The following is a 23,598-nucleotide window of genomic DNA, read 5'->3' as shown; positions in this document are numbered from 1 at the left end:
TTGGGGTAGTTTGCAAAGTAAGAGGATACCTGTTTTGTCTATGCCCAAAAGACAGAACTAAGATCTTGGTAAATGTAAGAAAAGGTAAATTTTAGTATAAAGAGGGACTTTCCAACAGTAATGGTCGTGCAAAATTGTGTAGGCTTCTCTGAGAAACAGACATCTGCTCCTTGTGCCTGGGGTTATTTATTTAGTTGGAGACTTTGCCAGGATATTTTAGAAGGCATTCAAGCATCTCTTGGGGTTCTTAGACTATATGAATTCTAAGTTTACCCTCCAACCTTAGCTGCTATGATTCTGGACATTCTATCACACGTGGAAGCAGAAAATAAGTAACATTCATGCCCAAATGCACTTCATCCTTCCTCATTTTCGCTCTTAATACATTTGTTCAAAGAAGAGCTTTCTTCAAAGATTTTGGTATTGGGAGTGTTCTTTGGAAGATAGCTTCAAATATTCTCAGCTCAGGACATTAAATCACGTGGGCTAAAAATGCTCTAGAAGCATATATAGATTCATAGATTCACGTCTTAAAAACACACACACACACACACACACACACACACACACACACACACACGGGAAGCTCTCCCCCAGGGGACAGAACCTATTAGGACACGGTGGGATATAATTTAGGAGCTTCTATGGGTGCCCATGTCCACCAGCAACCATTCCTTGAAGAGCTAAACCAAGCCCACAGAACTCTTGTAACTAATCCTTGAATCTTGAAGGAACCATTCTGCTTTTACTCACAGCTACTGCTGTGAGTCCCATAAAACATCACCTTGGTTATGAGACCAGAATCTATATATAAAGACTGAAAACACAGCCTAAACAGGCGTAAAATCCAAATCGTTTTCCATGCCACCGTAGCAAGTATCAAAAAAAAAAAAAAATAGCCACACCCTTTTATAATATAGATTTGTGGAATGAAGAAAACTCTGCTATTATTAATGATATCCTTTCAGAAAGGACACATTTATAAATGAATGGTTCTGTAATAATCCAATGGCACCTTCATTAATCTCCCCAATGGACTCTGTAACACATCTGATGAGAAATGTGTTTACTCCTTCAGGATTAAAAATAGAAAAATACAATAGGACAAGTTCATTGGCAGGTTCAGGTGGCCACTTAGTTTATAATAGAATCAGGAAATGAAAGTGCCCTGTGGTTCAGTAAAAAACTCCGCTAGAACCCATTTTTAGCTAACACAAGCAAAGCATGTTAGTGAGTTTCCTCAGTTGTCAGCATTAAAAAAAAAAAAATTAACTGTATACCTCCTTTCAATCGGCTAAATATTTATTCAGATCTTCAGCTTGTTATTTCTTCATTAACAAGGTTTCCCCTGCTGCTCAGCAGAATATGTGAGGAACTTTGCAAATGTCAGAAGCACTCAAGTTGAATCAACCAGGGGAAGTGATAAAAAGGTTCATAATCAAGTGGAAGTACAATAGTGGCACATTTCAAGCTGGGAAATAATAGATCAATAGGCAAGGCTCTTTCCTATGGGATAATACTGCTATTTGTTCTCATTTCGTCATTTGTTTTTTCTCATCAAATCACAAGTACAATGCATTTCTCTGTTAACCTTCAATTTGTAATTGATCATTTGCCTTCTAATTCTCAGAACACCACAACAGAGAAAAGAGGGTGTCATTTTGAAAAGAAAGCTGAGTCTTAGGAACAAAGGAGAGCAAAATGACATAAGCAAAGCATGTGAGGGAAAAAATAGTGCTTTAGGAGCTCCTGGTTAGTGTGTGACTATCTCCTTCGAACAGGTATATCAAGCCTAACGATGAAGAGTTTGTGAAACATGGACAAATATAACAAAGGTCCTCAGAGAAAAAATAGTTTTTGAGCTTCAGTTTAATCTGGCATTAGGAAAGTCTAACATGTTCGTTTGCTTGTCTTGAAAAAAATGTTTGTTACCTTGAAGTTGCAGATGTTTTCCATTTAATTTTGTGGTTTGGTAAGGATCTCGGTTTGTGAGAGCTCTCCTACTATTGGTCTAATACAAAGTCTTATCAACTAATCTTTTTCACATAATTGCATGTTAGTTTCAGCACCATTGTCCAATAGACTTGAAACTAGTTTCCTTACATTATTTCATATACATATTACAATCTAACGGTTCCCAATTATAAAATAACCTCATTCATAAACATAAACCACAGATAATTCTATGAAGATTGCTATTTCTTCACAAAAGATGTTGATACGATATCAAAACATGTTTCCAAAATCACAAAGAAGAAAAAGTTTCAATGTGTAGGTAAATAAATGGACCCACAAAAATTTTACAGTGACGGTGCACATCTTCCTAGGTTCCAAAAACTCTGAACATTTTCCTCTTTCCAAATATAAACAGACTTTTCTATACTAGAAAGCTGTCATTTGAAAAATAAGTATGGGACCTACCATGGAAAGGAATAAGAGGCTGGTCACCCAAGTGTTCTTCATTGCCAACTGACGATAGTGATTATTACGTGAGAATTTCAACTTTTTATACGAAAGCTGAAACATGGAAATGCTCAGTGGTGAAGGGTCTGGAAAACCCAAAACTCACCACATCACTGTTTTAGCAGGACTTTCAAGTCTTTAAATCCAGGAAGAAGAAGAGAGAGTCAGCAGCGGGGCACAGATGAAGGTTACCTTTTCATCCCCAGGGCGCATGTTCATCCCCAGCCCCTGAGGGCGTTACCTGCACCCAGACCTCAGGTGTTGGCCCTGCTCCTCTGGGAGAGGTTAGCTCTATCCCAAAGGGCAAACTTGATAGAAGATGGATATAAAATGAGGGCAAGTTTTGTTTGTTTTTGTTTGGAATTGAAGTATAGCTGACTTCCTCTATTATATTAGTTTCACGTGTAAACATAGTAATTCAGTATTTTTATTGTTTATATTCCATATAAAGTTCAAACGCTGCCATCCGAAGACCGTGTCTGCAGGGTAGGACACACCAGCTCAAACGTCCCAGGCTAAGGTGACTGTTGAGAGGTTGTAATACAGATTGGTGAGGGGGGCGCCAGGAGGGGTGAAGGGGGAGGCTGGGTAAGGAGGGCGGGAATGGCTCATTTAATGAGAAGAAAAGGAAAAGGGTAATTCAAGAAGCAGAGTTTAGTTACTCCTCTATATCATAGGGATTGATTTTGCATATTAAATGAAATATTAACATCACTTATGAACAAAACAATTGCAAAGTCATCTTAGGACAAGGTCTGTGTATGAGGTTTTCAGGGTCTGTAGGTAAAATGAGACAATGCTTGGTTTAACCTCATTCTTTCCTTTACATTCAAACTCTCCTCGATTCCACAGGAAAGATCACCAGGTGTGCAGTTTTTGCCCAATGTTTCCTGAGGAGAGCAATGATGCTTTCCTGGACTCTAGCATCCAGAGAGATCTGCCTTCATGCGATGTTGTCAGAGGCTTTATAGAATAAGCTGGTTTGGGGATTCCCTGGTGGCGCAGTGGTTGAGAGTCCCCCCTGCCGATGCAGGGTATACGGGTTCGTTCCCCGGTCTGGGAAAATCCCACATGCTGCGGAGCGGCTGGGCCCGTGAGCCATGGCCGCTGGGCCTGCGCATCCGAAGCCTGTGCTCCGCAACGGGAGAGGCCACAGCAGTGAGAGGCCCGCGTACAGCAAAAAAAATAAAAAAAGAATACGCTGGTTTCCTTTGTCAAAGGAGTTCTCTTTCAAGCTGGCTGAGAGTTTATTTTCTACTTTATATGAAAATTCTACAGAGCCTGACGGCACAGAATGGAGTCCAGAAATCATTTGTAATACTCAACCGCAACATGGATTGTATTTTATGCCTCTTTCTAAATAAATCTTTTCTAAATATATTTTTGAGGACTGATGGCACATAAAAGAGAGCTATTAAGGAGAACCATGGGGTGTCCGTGATGGGAACGGCTGATTATCCCTGACAGCCTCCAACTCTGGAATGCGTGGAAAGGCAAACCACAAATGTTTCAGTGAGACTAGCATGCAGATACATTTTATGCCACATTGCCCTTCTCCCCTTTTTCTCATCATTCCTCACCCCAAAATGGTACGTCTGCTAGAGAGGTGTTCTTGGAAGCTTGCTTATGTCATCTGAAGCCGTGTAATATCAGACGCATCGGCATCTTCTTCAGAGAAGCTTGCTTAGTCCTAGAGAAGCTTTCTAATTGGAACGGGCTGTATTTATTTATAGCCTCCTTTGCATTGCGTTATGAAGTATCATTCTGTAGTAGGATGCTCTGGGGGAAGCGCCATGCCTTCCAGACACTGAATTTCAGGGAGGTCCTCGGCAAAACCCCGAAGCAAATGTGAATCTCATCCTTCCTTCAGATTTCTGTCTGTGACCTTGCACCCAGATTCCATGAATAGAACATTGTCCTCCCAGGGCAGAGGCTCAATAACTGGGCATTTTCTGGGTCCCTGAATGTGTACAATGAGATATCAACTCCAATCTGTGAGCACAATGCTCCAGTGACTGCCAGGAATGGCTGCAATATTGATGCCTTTCAATGACAATCACATCATTCACCCAGCAGTGCTCAATAAAATGATACTGTAGTTAACAAGTTTTATAACACAAAGTTACTTTAAAACATGGTACTAATCAGAGGGAAGCCTGTTTATGCATGTCACCACCACATTTAATTGTCAATAAATAAACAAAGATTTGCTTCACCTACCGTCATGTATATCAAGTAAGTCATTAATCTAAACTAATGAAGCTTAAGATATATGACAGACAGTTTTCACGGAGCGCCTTCCTAATGATATGTTTGCTTTTCATTTCAATGCCAAGAGCCCATTATCCAGAAAGCAGCACATTATGGTCCAAACGCATTGAAATCTGAAGCACGATTCTTTGTTCGGGGCTCGCAACAAGCAGGGCCCGCACATATGTAGTCATGTACTCTCTGCGGTGAAAAGCATTACTTAGAAACAAATAGAGGGAACTGGGGAATCATCTGATGTTCCTACTCTCTTGTGGGTTCCCCACTCCCACCGCCCCCCCTTGGAGTTTTAGGCTCACCTGGAAAGAAAAAGGAAACTCAATCCAGCCTAATTCAAGCACACATCCATTTTGAAAAACGTGCGTGAATAGCTATCACAAACATAATGAGTCCTAATCACTAAAGAACGCCCTGAATCTCCAAAGGGCACAAACCCAGGATGCCACGCTGCGAACAGACAGCTACCAGGTAATAGGAACAGGCGTCCTACAATTATTTCAGTGTTCACGTTCATCCTAGAGCTTTGACGGTTTCCAAAGATGAAGTGATTATTTCTTATTCCACTTCTAGTTTGGAGGAGAATCTCGCGGATGAATTAACACCTATCAAACCATGACACATTCAAGATAGTTGACCCTTTGGGCTGGTGTCATCAAGAGACTGTTGCAGGTTCCAAGGACCCAATGAAAGTCTCTGTCATGTCGCACTTTGCTTTACCTAAATCTGGAGAAATATGCCTTAAATGGGACCAGATTATATGAGGACACAATATATCTGTGTGCAGGACAGGACAAAGGACTATCATGCATGGCCAGGAGGTCTGGACTGTCATGTTCCTCAATGTACTTACAGCACCTTCCACAGTCCCTGGCCCATGGTGGGTACTTGGTGAATATTTATTTGCTAAGACTATGAAAGCAACGGTGATATAAAGAACGAAAGGATTTTTTTAAAAAAACTTTCCTGGAAACACTTTTTTCTCCTCTCCCATCCCATCCTCTCTTTAATAAAAACAGAAAGGCCTCCACTGTCAAGAGCTTTCTCTTCCCTGTCTTCAGGGTCAGGCCTGAAGGGCCTTTATGAAGTCGTAAGTCCCGGTCATCTTCAATTTTCTACTTGCTCGAACCAAAGCAAAATTCAATTCATTCCTTCAAGAGAAGCTCCCAGAGCACCATGAGCCCAATGGGCACGTGGGCCCTCGCGGAACTCAGAGACACACACGTGGAGAATGACGAGGCTTTGTCAGCAGCTTTTTAGAGCTGTGCAAACACAGGTGCACAGAGGAGGGTGCTCCTGAGTGGAGGGTTCAGGGGAGGCTTCCCAGGACACAGGCCACAAGAGCTGGGCTCTAGAGCCTTAGGCTTACTACTCTGAGCCTTGAGTTTTCTCAAGTCAGTGCATCTTTGCCTCTTTCTTTTGCAGGGGGGCAGGGTGGGAATAAAGCACAGCCTCTGTACTGTGGCTCACGCTACTTTCAGGTTCCAAGGAGATCAGTACATGGACCTGGTGAGCACCTGCCGAGACCTTCTAAATACCGCTTTCACCACGAAGACTGCTTAGTCCCAGGACCAGACACGATCTCTCTCCTGAGAGCTCCCAACACACTGTGCGTTTTCCTAAGTCACGGGCCCAAGTTAGCTCCTGTCAAGCTTTTTGACTTCTTTGGCTGATCGCTAAATGTGTGTTTCCAGGGGACAGACTGTACATCTCACTATGCTCTGGAACAAAAAGAGTAGCTGATGTTTATGAAGAGGTCCCCAGGTGACAGACCTTCTGCTCAGTGCCTGAGATGGTTTATCTTACTTGAGCGTCTTCATAAATCTACGAAGAGGCTTTCATCACTCTCTCATTTTTCAAATGGATCACTGAAGTTTTGCAGGGCTGAGAACTTGGCCCCTGTTTGCTTGGCGGGTGGCAGCAGATTCTGAGCACAGAGCCATCCTCCTACCCACAGCTCCATTCCAGCGCTTTGTGGTGCCTGTTACGTGTAGACACGACCATCTTCATAGCAGCGTTCAAGTCCCTTGAAGTCACAAAATGCGTGATATTAACTCTAGCACTTAGCAGAGCAGTTCTAAAGCTGACCCCCAGATTTGTTCCACCTCCTTCTGTGTAACTCTAGGTGGGTCTCGGAATCTCTCTTATGCCTCAAGGATTTCCTTATCTGTTGAATAATAATAACTATTGCTATTATTATTATTATACTAGTATTATATAATAGCATCTATCTAACATAGTGTGAGGATTAAATGAGTTGGTGCATGCAAAGTGCTTAGAACGTAAACTAATATGGCATAACAAAGATTAACTAGTTTTTGTCAACACTTATTCAATTCCCCAATTATTACTCAAGTTGCCTACATTTCCATGCATCATATATGTATGTGTCTGTGTGTGTGTATGAAATTAGATAAATAAAGTGCTTTTTTTTTTTTTTTTTTTTGCGGTATGCGGGCCTCTCACTGTTGTGGCCTCTCCCGTTGCGGAGCACAGGCTCCGGACGCGCAGGCTCAGCGGCCATGGCTCACAGGCCCAGCCGCGCCGAGGCATGTGGGATCTTCCCGGACCGGGGCACGAACCCGTGTCCCCTGCATCGGCACGCGGACTCTCAACCACTGCGCCACCAGGGAAGCCCTACAGATTTTTTTTAAATGATGGAAGTGGTCCAGAAAAGAGGGAAAAATTGATGATGCAGAAGAGACAGGGGAGAATTACTGGAGCAAAATCCCTGAGTAGAGAAAAGGGCTAGGATCTTTTATACTAATGGGAGGACTGGCTTAAAATAAAACATGGCTATGTCATCCCTAGCATCAGTCAATAAGTCTATTAGGTGGGTAAATGTGCTGCTGAGTTATCCATAAACAATATGTAATAAACTTGTGTTTAAAATTTTTTCATAAATGATATAAAATGAATCCTTTTGTCACTTTTTTTTGATCCTAACCTGAAGTTTGGGGAATTGGTGCACATTGACTCACTACAGACCTGGTTTGTTCAATTTATACTCACTGTACTGTGCTACCATGTGCTGTACCCGATGTGCAAATCTATGCACTGGTCCATGGCATAAATAGACGCCAATGTATTATATAACACCCTACTGACAGAACAATGAGCTATTATAATCAATGCAGCAATGTACATTTCCCCTTCTATAACACATAGGCAATAGTTCTCTCAAGTATATAAGTAAAATTACATTGCAAGGCTATACCATATATATGCACGGCTCAAACTCTATTAGATATTGACAAACTGCTACTAAAATGTAAACTGGAGCACCATTTTATACATCAAATAATTATAAATTATGTAAGTGTCCCGAAACAACAAAATTAAAGTTTTACACATTCATAGGATATAATATCATGTAACCATTATACATGTTTTTAGATAACAGTTAATTAGGAGAAATGCTTATTTCATAACTTCCCATTTAAAAGGCAAAAAAAGGAAGGAACACCATAATTTATACTATGAAAAGACTGATTTTTTAATGTGCCTCTGCATAGAAAAATGACTGAAAGGAAATATTGTCCATATTTTAACAGTGATTTTTTTCTGGATGATGAGATAATGTGCAGAAATTTTTTTCTTATATTTACTTTTCTGGGTATTCTAAATTTTCTACACAAACTTGTATTCCTTTGAGTAAAAACTAAAATATCTGCATTGTAATTAAAACAACTTGACCATAAACACTGAATTCTTTTTTAAAAAATACAAACTAAGGTCTATGATAAGGAAAGCTTCTATAAAAGTTATTTTTGAAAAGTTTCATTCTTTTCATCACCCGCTTGCTTCCACTGCCTTAGAGCACCGACCACCGTACTAAGTGACTAGAACACAGCCTGTCAGCCTCACAATTTTAGAGTATTAGTATCATCCACATTTTACCTAAGAATAAAAAATGCAGTTTTCTCTTCCAGGATATAAACACCATCTACCTCAGGCCACACTTGTTCAACTGCTAAGTCTTTCTGTAGCAACTGATTCCCTACCATGTCCAAACATTCAGGTAACAAAAATCATGTCACCCTGGTAAACACTCCAGTGCTTCACCAGAAAATGGAAGCTGGTCAAAATATAGTTGATTCAAGTGGACTTTGTGAAATTCCTGGGTGCTAATGCTGCCCCATCTGACCTTGTCAGGGCTCTTTTCTTCAGAATCGAAGTAATGGGATTTTTATTCTGTCCTCGAGAACAAAATAACACCTAAATATGAAATGATACCAGGGAATAGGTATATTTCAGCTGTTTGAATATCTCTATTCAGAAGTATTCTACCCTTTAGTTTCTTATGGAAATGTTGTATCAATTCTCCATCTATAAAAACAGAAAAAAATAGTACTACTGGTATCTCAATTCTATCTTTGATACATAGAATTTAAACTATTTTTAAAATCATCTTTACTTTGGCAATTTTCTCCCTTCACCTTTATTTCCCAACTTCCATGAGATAATCAAAAGAAACCTCCCTATTTGTATGGAAACATTTACATACAATCTTGAAGTAAACAAGAAGGTCACAAAATCTATTTCCATTAGTGCAAGAAACAAAGCACGTCTTTCAACCTAGAAATGTCAGGCACCATTACTTTCTGTATGGTATGAAAATGCTACATCTATTGATGTCAAACATAGCAATATGTCTATCTACATATGAACATTGATGATTGTGGGATGCTTCAACAGACTCCTGGCAAGCCACAGATAGAAATTGTTTTCATAAATGGGCAGCATAAAAACCAGTGCAAGATGGACTTTTTGCAACAAAAGTCATCTAAACTGACTTTTAAAAATTTACCAGTAAGCTTGCATTTATCATTAGAATATTTTGCAAAGAACCTGTGGTAAGTGGATGATTACTTAGTTTCAGTAACGGCAAATTGCATCATTATGGGTTTCATTGCAGGGGTGTGTGTGTGTGTGTGTGTGTGTGTGCGCGTACGCGCGTGTGTGCGTGTGTGTGTTATAATATATATTTTATGTTTCTACGTGACAACAGATACATGTAGCACAATAAAAGTGCCCAGATACAAGACTAAATCCTTGTTGGTTATCATAGCAGGAATTCTCTTTATAAAGGTAAAACTATATAGAATGAGTACTAGCAATATAAAAATATACACCGAAAAATTTAAAGGTCATATTTTCAGTTGTCTTCCATACAGCCTGTTGGTAATTTCAGCTTCTGCCTGAAACATCCATTACACATGCAGCATATTAGTTGCATCTGAATGAAAGACAAACATAAATAAGGTATTTTAAAGCATCACTAATAAACACAAATAAGCAAGTTAAGTACTGAACTCAACCTGAGAGGTAAACTTATCTTTGGGTTTTCCAAGATTTCTAAATGAGTATGTAAATACTGTCCAGCCTCTGTGCAATCAGAGATACAATGCCATCTTTTCTCAACCGTCCAGATCCCAGGCCTTGGTCTTTCCGAATCTCAGCCAAAAACAATAGTGCCAGCTCCAACTCCAAAGCTGGGTGTCTAGGAGAGCTAGTTCAAGTTCAGGACTCTCACTCTGCTTTCTGTCTCTCCTGGCAATTCGGTATCTCCTATGGAGGCCTACCTCTTCCACACAGGACTTCCTGCACTGCTCTTCCTCGTGGCTTCCTAGAACTGCCGGCCTCCAAGAAGGATTACCACTCTTTTATTAGCTCTAATTGTTTTTGAAAAATAGGGGAAGACTGATTTGGGTCATATATGCCTATTCCCAAACCAATGCCTAGAGCTGTGGGATTAGGTACCACCGTTGTCCAAACCTGCCTACTCCTCACCCAGTCACTGTGGCTGGGAAGAAGAGGTTCTGTAAAAAGCTGGCAGCATCCACTAAATCTCAATGTAAAGAATTTGGGGAGGTGACTTTCCTAACGAGAGGGTGAGTGCTCTTATCAGAGGCTGGGAGAGGTGCTGGCACCTAACAACATATTTCACTAGACAAGTACATCCCTGCCAACTTCAACTCATCCAAAGACATGTTCTTACCCTATGCCGAATTACACTTCCTTCCGATTAGTCAGGCTTTTAAGAAGGTAAAAAGATTGGAAAATATCTAAAATTCATTGAACACAAATTAGCCTTGCCTAGGCAACTTTTATAGGACCAGTTTTCATGGAGTCCAATTTAAACTGAGTCAGATCATAATTATTTGGTCTAGAAAAATATAAATCTCATATCTGCCCTGACCCTCAATCTTATTTACTTCAATTTTCTTCTTTTTCAATCTATTTCAACAAATCTCATTCTCACAGTTACTTTGAAAATATAAAAATTATAGATGCATTAGATACTCTATATGATGTTTCAGAGACATTACTAATAATTTTGAAAAAAGTAAACTGTCTGTGATTTCAGGGATGTTTACTCCCATTTGTTGCAAACACATTTGATGAATATAATTGCCACCATGACCATAAGTCTTAATCATAAAATGATTGTTTATAGCTGTGAAATTAATCCTCTCAAACTGAATTGTAGATTTTTCATTTTAAATATACTCTGCACTGAAACATTTTGCAACACGGTCATGACCAAAAAGTCAATAGGTCTTATTGTTTTTCAGGTGAGGAAGATGGTGAGATAAAAATAAGTGGAATCTAAAAAAAAAAAAAAAGGGCTCTGATGAACCTAGGGGCAGGACAGGAATAAAGACGCAGACGTAGAGAATGGACTTGAGGACACGGGGAGGGGGAAGGGTAAGCTGGGACGAAGTGAGAGAGTGGCATGGACATATATACACTACCAAACGTAAAATAGATAGCTAGTGGGAAGCAGCCGCATAGCACAGGGAGATCAGCTCGGTGCTTTGTAACCACCTAGAGGGGTGGGCTAGGGAGCGTGGGAGGGAGACACAAGAGGGAGGGGATATGGGGATATATGTATACACATAGCTGATTCACTGTGTAATACAGCAGAAACTAACACACCACTGTAAAGCAATTATACTCCAATAAAGATGTTTAAAAAAAGGGAGAGAGAAAGAAATATAGTATTGATGGACACCTTGCTAAGTAAAAGACTAAATTTGGTTCCTGTTTAGAAGCTTAAACAGTCGTCAACCAGCAAGACTCAGAACTAGCAAGTATTGGTTAAACACCTTCCTAAAACAAATAAAAGGAAAAATAAGAAAGTCACATTTTATTTTGCAGCTGGTTTTCTTGTTTGCTCACTGCATCAAGGGGCTTTTTTAAATTATGGTTTTGAATAGCAAGTGCTCATTTGCACACATCTCTAACCTTAATCTTCTGATTTTCTGATTTTCTCAGAGAGGAGTCGAGCTAGCTGGGAACATCTGTGAACACAGGAGTGGAAACCTCACTTTCAACATCACAGGCCAGCTTTCCTCCCATTACAACCATATCTCGGGATCAAGGTCATGTGGGAAACCCAGCAGGTGTGACTCTTCCTCTCTGATCAACTCTTTGTTTTTCTATTTTTATGCTCTCTGAAACACTGTGTAACTAACTTTCCTAATGGTTCTAAAGCTACTAAGTAAATATATTTAATGAACTCCTATCCATGTTGATAGAGAGGAAATATGATGACTATCAGATTTGTTCCTAAGACATGCACCGACACTAACAGGTTATTGACAAGAGTATCAGTCTGCAGCATTACAGATGCTAAGCCCGTTCTGACCACCCCCTCCAGCCTCTTAAATGAATGACAGCGACGGAGGAGCAGTAAGCTGCTGCCGGCATCCCTGAGAAGTCCAGAGTCATCTCTTACACTGTGTAAAGGCCATGACACAGTGGGACCATGGTCCCAACCCTACATGCTCCTGCTGAAAGTGCAAGCAGATAAGATCAAACCAAATCTTGGGTCAACCAGCAAACATTTCTTGAATACCTGCCATGTGCCAGAACTGATCTAGGCATTTTCAAGGAAATTGTTGCAAAACCCTCCTACAGCCTTCCATCTCATTCAAAGTGAATGCCAAACCCCTCACAGGGACCTAGAAGGGCCCCCGGGATCTTTCCTCCACTTCACCCCACTCCAGCTACAATGATGTCCTTCCTGTTTGTCCCACAAGCCTTGAGTGATTCCACCTTAGAACCCTGGCACACATGGTTCCCTCCCCTTGGAAAGCTCTTACCCCAGATATGTACATGGCTTGGCCCTGCCTTTCTTCCTTCTGGTCTTTGCCCAGCTATAACTTCAGTGACATCTTCCCTACCATATTTCTAAATTTGTAGCACCCTATGTATGTGCTATAAATTTAGAAATTCCTAATCCTTTTCTCCACTATATTTTCTTCCTTAGTTCTTGTCAATCTCTTACATTATATTGATATATATTCTACCCATTACTGTCTGTCTCTATCATTAGACAATAAGCTTTAGGCAACTAGAGAATTGGGGGGTTTTTGTTCACTGCCAAGATCCCAAAAGAGTGTGTTGCAGATAACAGTCACTCAATAAATTTATTTATTTTTATTTTTTTTTTTTTTTTTTTTTTGCGGTACGCAGGCCTCTCACTGTTGTGGCCTCTCCCGTTGCGGAGCACAGGCTCCGGACGCACAGGCTCAGCGGCCATGGCTCACGGGCCCAGCTGCTCCGCGGCATGTGGGATCTTCCTGGACCGGGGCACGAACCCGCGTCCCCTGCATCGGCAGGCAGACTCTCAACCACTGCACCACCAGGGAAGCCCAATAAATATTTTTGAATTAACCAAAAGGTTCCAGAATCTGTAAATGGAAGAGCCTCTTGTTATCTCCAGATTTCTAGTCTAGGACTCATTCCTCTCTGGCACGGCTACCTGGGAGGTATATACAACCCAAAGTCAAGGTGGGGTGGGGTGAAGACAAATGTTGGAAATGGACATTGGGAGGAGTATCCACAGCCTAAGGAGTAGGTGGGCCCCGGGGGATACACATCATGTGACAAGATGGATGCATGTGGCTCCCACACTTAGATCCCGTGCTTATTGGCAAGTGGCTGAAAAATGTTTAGAGTTGCTATCTTATAAATTAAAAATAATTTTAGGGCTCCCCTGGTGGCGCAGTGTTTGAGAGTCCGCCTGCCGATGCAGGGGACACGGGTTCGTGCCCCGGTCCGGGAAGATCCCACATGCTGCAGAGCGGCTGGGCCCGTGAGCCATGGCCGCTGAGCCTGCGCGTCCGGAGCCTGTGCTCCGCAACGGGAGAGACCACAACAGTGAGAGGCCCGTGTACCGCAAAAAAATAAAAAATAAATAATAATTTTAAACTATAACTATGCCCTTCTCTGATTAGTAAATAACAACTTACAATCTAGGACTGCTCCCATGGAAAAGAAACTGCTTGCTTCTCATCCACCTTGTGTAGTAGGAACTCCACTATGGTATGAAATGAATGCTTGTTTGAGTGACATACTGGTTGCATTAGAATTCTTGTGTTTTCCTGGCACATTACTCTTCTTTGAGTTTCATACCAACCGAATAACTCCATTGGCAGGATGGGGGAGAGAGAAAGCTGAAATGAATAAAATATTAATCTCACATAGGTGTCAGGTTTCTAAATTTAATATTGTTTTCTAGATCCTACACAACAGATTCATGCAGACACTAATCAGGTTTTTATCACACTCTTACTGTGTAGTTAATTTTCACAGAGAAGCACTCCACCCAAACAGGTGGGCCAGACTTTTTTAGTAAAGCAAGGTTACTAGGTTTAACAGAACCAACTTGCTTTTTTCTGGCCCCTAAATAGTACTTCCCCCTGGTTTATATTTTTCAGGATTAATATGTCAAGACTCTTTTGCTTGAAAGTGGCAGACATGTAGCAATGAAAAGATCAAAGTATAGGGAGGGCTTAGGAACAACAGAAAGAGAAATGTATACCCTCCAAGGCTCTCCATCTCCTGTCTGTGCTGCTCTCCACCTGGATGTGTATCTCTGGCCTGCTTCTTCCATGTATAGAAAATATAGCCCCCAGCTGCTTCTAGTCCCTGACATCTCACAGCCTTGTCACCATCTGGGTACTCTGTCTTTCCCCTGTTTATGTTTGCAAAACTTCCAGGGGAGGATCCTGATTGGTCTGGTTTGAAAGCCCACTCCTGGATCTCCACCATCTGTGGCCATATTAGAGTCAATAATGAAATGGCCTCTCCATTCAGACTCCGCGACTGGGGCGTGTAAAGGAGTATTTCCTGCAGGAAGGGGTAGTGCCGTTGCCTCAGACCTCAGAGGAAAGAGGAGGGGCAGGGAAGCTGGCTGGGTGACAAAACAATTCACGTCACCCCCACAGGCCTACCTTTCCAAGTCCCATCATGCACTATGTACTCTCTCTTGTTGAACCTTCCCTGCAAATTTCCTACAATACACTAAACTACGTTTCCATTAAAGTACCAGAAAAAGGTTTCATCAGAGGCTAGGGTATAGCCCAAAGCCATCCATAAATTGAGTTCCCTTAAAGATCCTCAACAGTGGTATTTAAATATGTCAATTTTACTTTGAGCTCTTTCAGTCCATTTTTGCCAACCCTTAGCACAAGTTAACTAGAATGTGGTATCAATACATATGACTGAGTCTAAACTTCTTACTGAAACAAGCTTTTACGTAACTATTCCACTGGGATGTTTATATCCATGTATTCACTCATGCTCTGTGCTTCTCCGTATGCACTAAACCAGACGCAGCAGGTCTCCTGATGCCTCACCTTGCAAGATGCCAGTATCTTTGGGTCATGTATCCATTCCTCTGGTGTACCTGCGAGAGGCAGATAGTCACCACTGTTGAGGCTGATAATCATGACATCTTTGGAACATCACAGGCTTCTAGAGATTGGCCACTGCCTTAGCATCATTTTCCTTTATGACTTAAGTGGACAATATTTGATCCAGGAAAACTGAGGAGACATGCGAAGTTGTATTTATCTTTTGCCAGAAAAAAGTCACAAAGTAAATTACATTCACATATACTTACACACACACACACACACACACACACACACACACACACACACACACACCCCTACCTCTCTCTGTGCTTCACAGTAACTACATTAAGGAATTTCAGATCAGCTTAGAAGAAAATTACTCTTTCTAAACAGAAGCTTTAAGAACTTTATTTTCAGATTTTAAAAAAAAGTCTCTGAGCATGCCCAGCTTCTGACAAAGCATTCTGTGCAATGACATGGCTCACCTTACCCCAGTATATATGAGAAAAATCAGACTCCAACAATAGCTACAGATTTACAGAAGGTGGTATAACTCACCAACTGAAAAACTGCACTTGCTGTGCTACAAATGACTACTCTTCAGAATACAGTAACTTTCCAAACAATAGCTACAGAACAAAGCAAGGAAAATTCCATCTGTTAATCAATACCCGAGGAATGCATTCCGTTTCCATCTTAACCACAGAAATTCCTCTCTTCAGAGGAGACAGACACAGCCACAGTCATCGGTGAACCCAACATTATTCACCAGTATTCATTGTTTGTCTCTCATTAACCTCCAGATGTGACACATTTGCTAGGAACAGTACAAAAGAAAGTCTTACACAGTTCCCACACCATGGGCTTACAATCAAAAAGAAACAGTGAAGAGATACTCAGTGAGACACACACACACACACAAAGAGGTAAAAAATGGAAAAGGGAGATGAGAACTTCAAAAAGGAAATTTAAACCATGGAGGAAAGGGTCACTAAAATTTGAATTCCTATTTGGGGTTAAATTACCATCAAATATTAGAAAGCAGCTCAAATATTAGGAAATATAATATTCCAGCGAATCAAAAAAAGGAAGGAAAAATAAATGGAACTGTAAATCCCTTCAGGTCAGAGGCAATGGCTTACCCCTCTTTTTATTCTCCACAGTCCCTAACAGAGGGTAGGAACACAAAATACATACATCAGCACCTCCAAACTCCAGTCAGAAATCTGACACTGAATGATTAGCATCACTAGATAGAATAAGTAAAATACCACGGAAAAGATGAGTCTGCTCTACATAGCCCTATACTGCACAGTTTCAAAGATACCTCTTTTAAGTCCCACCACAACCCTGTAACTCACAATATATCTCCCAGAGAAGAAAGCTGAAGAGAAGGAACTTTACTCAGATCACAATGAATAAGAAGACTTAGGAATGAAACCAAGGAGACCGTTCATTGTCTCTTTCAGAATTAATCAACAGATATCCATTTAGCATTTATAGCATAGAAATCAAAGAAATGTAATAAGTACTAACCACCTTCTAATGCTGAATCCTTGACAATATCATCAAGCTGACCTGAGGATAAGGTAAGTAGAGATGTTTGCTCACCATAGTACAACAGAACACTACCAGGGCAAAGTGTAACCAGCATGTTGGAGGGGACAGGAAAATCAGGACATGTATGAGGTTTGGGAATCTAGTTTAAGACCGATATTTCAGTGTGAGGGCTTGGTGGGAATTATGTAAAGATCACAACATAATAGTTTAGTTTCGCTGGACAAAGGAGAGCACGTTGGTGCACAAGCAGAAGAGTCTTGGGGAGTCAACAGTCATTTGATGCTATTTATTCAATAATTGAACAACGGGATGTTCACTTAAATGAAGTTTTCAGGAATAGATTCACAGACATAGAAAACAAACTTATGGTTACCAAAAGGAAAGGGGGTAGGGGATATATTAGGAGTTTGGGATTAACAGATACACACGACTATACATAAAATAGGTAACCAACAAGGACCTACTGTATAGCACAGGTAACTAAATTCAATATCTTTCAATAATCTATAATGGAAAAGAGTCTGAAAAAGAACAGAATACATATGTAAATATATGTATAACGGAATCACTCTGTCATACACCTGAAATGAACACAACATTGTAAATCAACTATACTTCAATGAAATAAAAATAAATGGAGTTTTCCACAAAGTTCCTGATGTGAACAATGAAATTATTTTATCTCCCTGGACAAGAGTTTTCTAGAATAGTAAAGTCATGTTGACAAAAACAATAGAATAATAAAGTTAAGTTAGTGAGACAGGCAAATAGTACTATCATGTTAATATAGATGGCAAGCTGTGTGAGTACGGATGGTTTTGATTCTTACCACCAAAGCAGTATTATACATATAGTGGAAAGAATTCTTTGGAGTCATCCAGGCTTAGGTTTGGAAAAAACTTTCCCCATACTGGCTTCCACTTAGCTGTGGACGAAGCCAACTTATGTAACCTCCTTGAATACCACCACACCATGTAATCTTATTTAAGATGCTTTGTAGAAAAATGCAATTCATCACAGCCTAGGAAAGGAAGAAAACAACAAAAACCAGGAGTATTTTGAGACAAAGATGGAATACAAAAGTAGATCTAATTGCATACTTTGGTGAAAAGCATGATAAAGGAAAACATCTTTATCCATAGCTACAAATCTCCAAAATACCCGTACCTTTAATTTTTGTTCCCATTGAGTATCATTTTTAATGAAATGGGATGAAAAATAATCCTTTACCTGTGATCAAAATGAAGGAGAGGGTAAGGCAATCCCTCACAATTTGTTGATAAACAATTTCTGCCCTGCTTAGCAAGATTAACATTTTAATTCAAACATTGGAATTAATTACAATCATAGTAAGTACCACTTAAGTTCTATTAGTGTACTGATCTTCTAAACTGTTGAAATGTCAGCTAGCCCCAGGCATTAAAAAATATTCACTCACTCCATCCTTTAAAATGGTGACTGAGCTAACACAAAATTCCCTTATTCGTAAGTACGGATTTTCTTATTGCTCTAAATGTAGAAAATACACGGCAGATCAAATACAAATGCCATGATTACCAACTGAAACATGAGACACTTAGAAATATAAAATGACCAAGTGAATGAAAAGTGTGCAAGGAAATAAAGACATTTATTTTTTTATGTTAAAACATTTATGTTTTGAGTGACGGAAACAATGTAAAGAAAAATATAAGGAAGCTAGTTATTTGATCACTGAAATGGTATAACTTCACACACACACACACACACACACAAATTGAACACAAAAAAAATCCTGCCTTACTTTGGCAAAGGGAGAAAAAGCAATAAATAAAACAGTTTTGCACCGTGTGGCAGTCTATCACCAAATCTGAATCAGAAAGCAGTTGGGAATAGGAACTTTAGAAAATTAAGCTCTATTACCTCTGAGAAAACTAAAAGGTTAGACACAGAGACTCACTGGATTGACTTTGGCAAAACTCACATACTTTGTCATGACAATAAAGTTATTAAAACTGAAGCTGAAATTGGAATTGAAATAGTGCAGACACCAAGAACCAGAAAAACATTACAGAAACTAAGGAGCCAAAATTTTCCCTAGAGGAGGTAGAGTTGAAAGTCATTGCTGTAATGAAACATGAAGAGACTATATTTGGGGATATGTCAAAGAAATTTTTATTAAAAAAAAAAGTCTTAAAGACTGTTTAGAAGAATAAAAATATCAATTTACTGGAAAGAGATATTCCCTGGATAACCAGAACATGTTTTTCAGGGCAATCAAGTGTTGATTAGGCTTAAAGCGTAAGAGGTGAACATGTAATTACCAATCTGAGTAAAGTGTTTTAAAAATTAAATCAAACCAAATTTCAAGGGAACTGAGGGTGTTAATTCACTTCACATACTGTTTAAAAGAAAATACAATCATTTTCTCCCCCTGGAATTAGTTTCGTTCAGGGCCAGCTCTATGGTAGCACTGCTGCTGCCCATCCGTGTGATCTGGGCCAAAGAAAAACCGAAATCCACCTGGCAAACTATAGCCCTACTATCTGCCATCACTTTACTCTCTCCTTCTCTTTGGCTCACAATTATTCTCCTGAGGTTTACTGAATAAACTCAATCACTTTATGGTTTTGGGAGGACATCTGAGATCATCTTATGCATGTAACTCCAGCCAAAGAGTTGACTGTGGAAACTGAGGAATGTTGAAAGTAAGACCAGTTATCTCAGTGTGTGGTTGTTCTCATCTGCAGTGATTAAAAATCTGAACATTTTATGCCTTGGGACATGATGCTAACCCCCATACTCTAGCAATCTCTCCTCTTGAAGATGACTGTCACACTCTTTCCTCTCTTTTCAAATCCCCAACACAGAACATGCTTCAGAGCATTTCCAGATGTTTTAATTGGCTGTGGTCAAGCTCCCTCTAAGGCAATGAAAAGTACTTTTCTACCCAGACTTTTCTATCCAGGCCAATTTATGGAAGGCAATTTGACTACCATCATTGTGTCATCAGACAATGGCAATGTGTTACCGTCCCTCTGCAGAAAGCAATTTGCAAGAACTCTGTCACTGTTACTTAGAAAGTAGAGTCTTCACAGTGGTTTTTACAAAGGTACCACTCTACTGGGCTTACCTAGAAATGGTGTGAAGGTCTAACTCATCACTGGCTAACAGCCGGAAACACAGCGGTAGTCAAATAGAGATCTCAGACATCTCTATAAACGCACCCTGAAAACTCTGGTCACGTCTTAGGATATCATCATAATACATTTACTTCAGCATAAGAATCATGAGAATTGGTTGGAGTAAATTAAGTCTGTAGCATCAAATTGTAAGGACTCCTGTATCAGATGAATCTCTAAATCTTTAAGAGCAAAGGAAGGATTATTTAACATTGCCGTTTCTTTGGCAGATTTTCTAAATTAAACACAGGTGCAAGGATATAATATACATGTATACATTTATACAGATATATACATATATATACATATGAAATCAAAAATATGTCAAGAGAAACCCTTTTCTTGGCAATTGAACATAAAAAATTTATTCTGAAAATTGTATCTGTAGAAAGTAAAATTGTGTCCGATGCAGACAGCATAAGTGAAATCTTGTGAACTGCTTTCTAAATTGTACACATAGAAAACTGAAGCAGACAGGCATGGGATTATTTCCTAGCAAGCTAAAAGTACAAGCATCAGGAATAAATGAGGACAGGGATAGAAACATAGCACGTGAATACATACGACAAAGCCGTACAAAAAAGTACCTTTAGGCAAACCAAACTACATGGTAATACAATTGAATTCTACTGTTAAGAAAAAGTTCTCTCCTAAATTGGCAGCAATACATTCAAGGAGAAGCAGAAGAAACTCCAAGCGGAGTTACCTAATGTCAGATCTTTGACAAATGTAAGTGATTCAGTTAAAAATATTTAATATTTATTGACTAGCCCCAATTTTAGGTATTTGGGAAGACAAAATAGATACCATTTTAAAATGCAGGCTCCCAACCCTCAAGGCTTTATCCACATGGAAATACTTAACAATCTCTGTATCAGGAGATGGAATTGGCTTTATTTATTTTTTTTTTTTTGGCAATACGCGGGCCTCTCACTGTTGTGGCCTCTCCCGTTGCGGAGCACAGGTTCCGGACGCAAAGGCTCAGCGGCCATGGCTCACGGGCCTAGCCACTCCCTGCCATGTGGGATCTTCCCGGACCGGGGCACGAACCCGCATCCCCTGCATCGGCAGGCGGACTCTCAACCACTGCGCCACCAGGGAAGCCCAGCTTTACTTACTTTCACCTTTATTTCTAACTTATTCTCAAGCTATTCTTTTCTTCCATATTGAAAAGAAATTTCTAGGAAAAAACCTACTGATGATGTTAGCAGGTCAGCATTCCAAAGATATACCTCATCTTTAACACTTTTTATAATGCACAGTATATTGGAATATACTCAATACTCAAACCAGTATTTCTGACGATACCATTTGAGAAACTGTAGTATAAGTCTCCAGGAGTTGGCCTGGTGTCATAGACATCACCATGTGAGTGTTATGACAGTAGTGTCAAATTTTTCAATGCACTTAACACTCCACAAAGCCGATCACATATCTTTTCCTTAGAAATGTAAGCAACTAATATGCACTAAGTTGCTTCTTTACCCTGAGATTAAGGAACCTTCTCTTTTTTAATTGCAAGTTTGGGGATTCTACTTATTCTTTGGTATTCTCTCCATTAGGTTGCAAGTCAGCGAAAAGTATAAAACTTAAAAGCAAGAACAGCCAAGTTGGCGCTGTGAAAGCAAGAGCCACTCACTCTGCTGCTTGATAGAAGCAGGATATTAATACAGAGCTGTCTACACAACTATTGCTGTGAAAGCAACCAATCTGAAGAAAAAAATAAACTCAGAGAAAACTTCCAATTGCTGTTCTCATTCATATCCACTAGGGTGAAGAGCCATTAGGTAAATGGACCATTGTTTTTCTCTGTCTCCAGAAATAGCCTCCTGGGAGACAGAGAAAGAGAGACCCATGGAGCAGCTGATGAGTTGTACGGCTCATAGCAAGTGCCACCTCAGCCCAGACGGTGAATTCTCAGGCTTCCTGGATGAGTTTCGCAGAGCAGGGAACCAAGAGCAACAAATGAGAGCAACTTTAGAGACTGAGAAGGACCCAGAGGCTGGAATACTGAGCCTTAGCCCATCACTAAAGGGATGCTGGACCCATAGCCAATTCAGATGGGAGGCAATTCATCCGACCAAGATGCAAACAACACTTTCCAGTCATTTTGTAATAGACTGATAAGCACCCATGAGAGAATTTACACCTTTATGAGAAGCAATGAAGGAACTCTTTCTGTAAGCAAACAGGAGATGTTGCAAGCCATACTACGACAGCAATAGCAAGAGAAAAACAACGTGTAACCAGATCAACTGCAATAATGTATGAAAGCATTTATTACAGAGTCACCTAGAACCTAGTATATAATTAGCAAATGTGGTTATCTGTTTCCACAGCAAGATGAAAACTAAAATTGAGAGTTGACATGAGCAGAAGGACAGTATTTCAACCCTTAGTCTTCTGCCATTACTGTTCTATCCATTTAAGTCTTGCTTTTAAAACAAAATCCTAGAAGAAATATATGCTTTCCTCATGACTCTTTCACAGCTCCTTTGCATCAGATAAAAAACCCATTGCCAAGCATGATGAAGTCCTAGAAAATAAGCCAGTCCCAGACAGATCCTACCGAAGTTAACACAAACCAAGTGAGACTCTGGATTATAGTGGATGTAACATGATGATCATTCATTTGCTCACTCATTCATTTATTCAACGGCACACCTTTACTGCATACTCATGGCTGGCTAGTGGAATCTGAAAAAGTAGGAACATGAGGCACATAATGAGATAATATATGTTAAAATCCTTTGAAATGTATAAAATGCCATAGAAATGACACAGTTGATGATGATGATGCAATCATAGCCTACTGGGGAAAAGGCAATATAGTCTCTTTAAATAAAGGAAAATCAGGTCTGTCTATTAAGTATAGAAAAGGGATCATTTATTCTCATAACTTATTTAGATTTTGAATAGCTAGTGAAGAGATTCTGTAGAAAGTCAATTTTTCAGATTCAAATCAGTCAACATAAGATGATGAGAAATGCTTTGTTTGAGTGAGAAACAGGTAAAAAAAAAAACACAGTTCTTGGTATAGAGAAGCATTAATTAGAATAATCTTATTTAGCAATTTTACAAATCACTCAGAAGATTTCAGAGTGAAGTCTTTCTGTTTGCAGACAACTCTCAACTTCCAGACAACTAAATAACAAGTCTGGCATGAATTAGATCTTGTGAGGCTGTAGCATGAAAATAGGCAAATAAGTTTAATTATAAGAAAGGAAAGGGGGTGTATAAGGAGAAAATCATGGAACAATAGTTTTGAGAGGATGAGTTCCAGTGAAAAAACAGAAAAGAACCTATAGTGACGTTATTGTCTTTGTCCGTTTGTGCATGAACTTGGTCTTGGGTCTTCAGACTGTTCTTCCTTCAGTTGAGTTATGTACATCGTTGTTTTGACAGGTGTTGTCAAGATGTTTTAAAATGTTTCCAGTTAGCCATCAAAATGAAAGGTTATTGTGAACACAGAAAGATGTGAAAACAAAGGAAGAATT

The 23,598-nt window shown here is 39.8% G+C and overlaps 1 long non-coding RNA gene across 6 annotated transcripts in view; it reads right to left on the bottom strand.

Moving 5' to 3' along the window:
• Positions 1-3,563: 3,563 nt before the first annotated feature.
• The window catches only part of LOC113631519 (uncharacterized), an 80,149-nt gene continuing 60,114 nt past the window's right edge, over positions 3,564-23,598 (bottom strand). For all 6 annotated transcript variants that reach the window (XR_003437397.1, XR_003437394.1, XR_003437393.1 and 3 more), the window contains one exon: positions 3,564-6,754. This is a non-coding gene — a long non-coding RNA (uncharacterized LOC113631519). The remainder of the gene's footprint in view (positions 6,755-23,598) is intronic.

Source organism: Aethalodelphis obliquidens, unplaced genomic scaffold (genome assembly GCF_003676395.1).
Source record: "Aethalodelphis obliquidens isolate GAN/ISIS:26980383/991018 unplaced genomic scaffold, ASM367639v1 scaffold33, whole genome shotgun sequence".
NCBI lineage: Eukaryota > Metazoa > Chordata > Mammalia > Artiodactyla > Delphinidae > Aethalodelphis > Aethalodelphis obliquidens.
The sequence above is the reverse complement of the archived record's forward strand: the minus strand, read 5'-3'. Positions and strand labels throughout refer to the sequence as shown.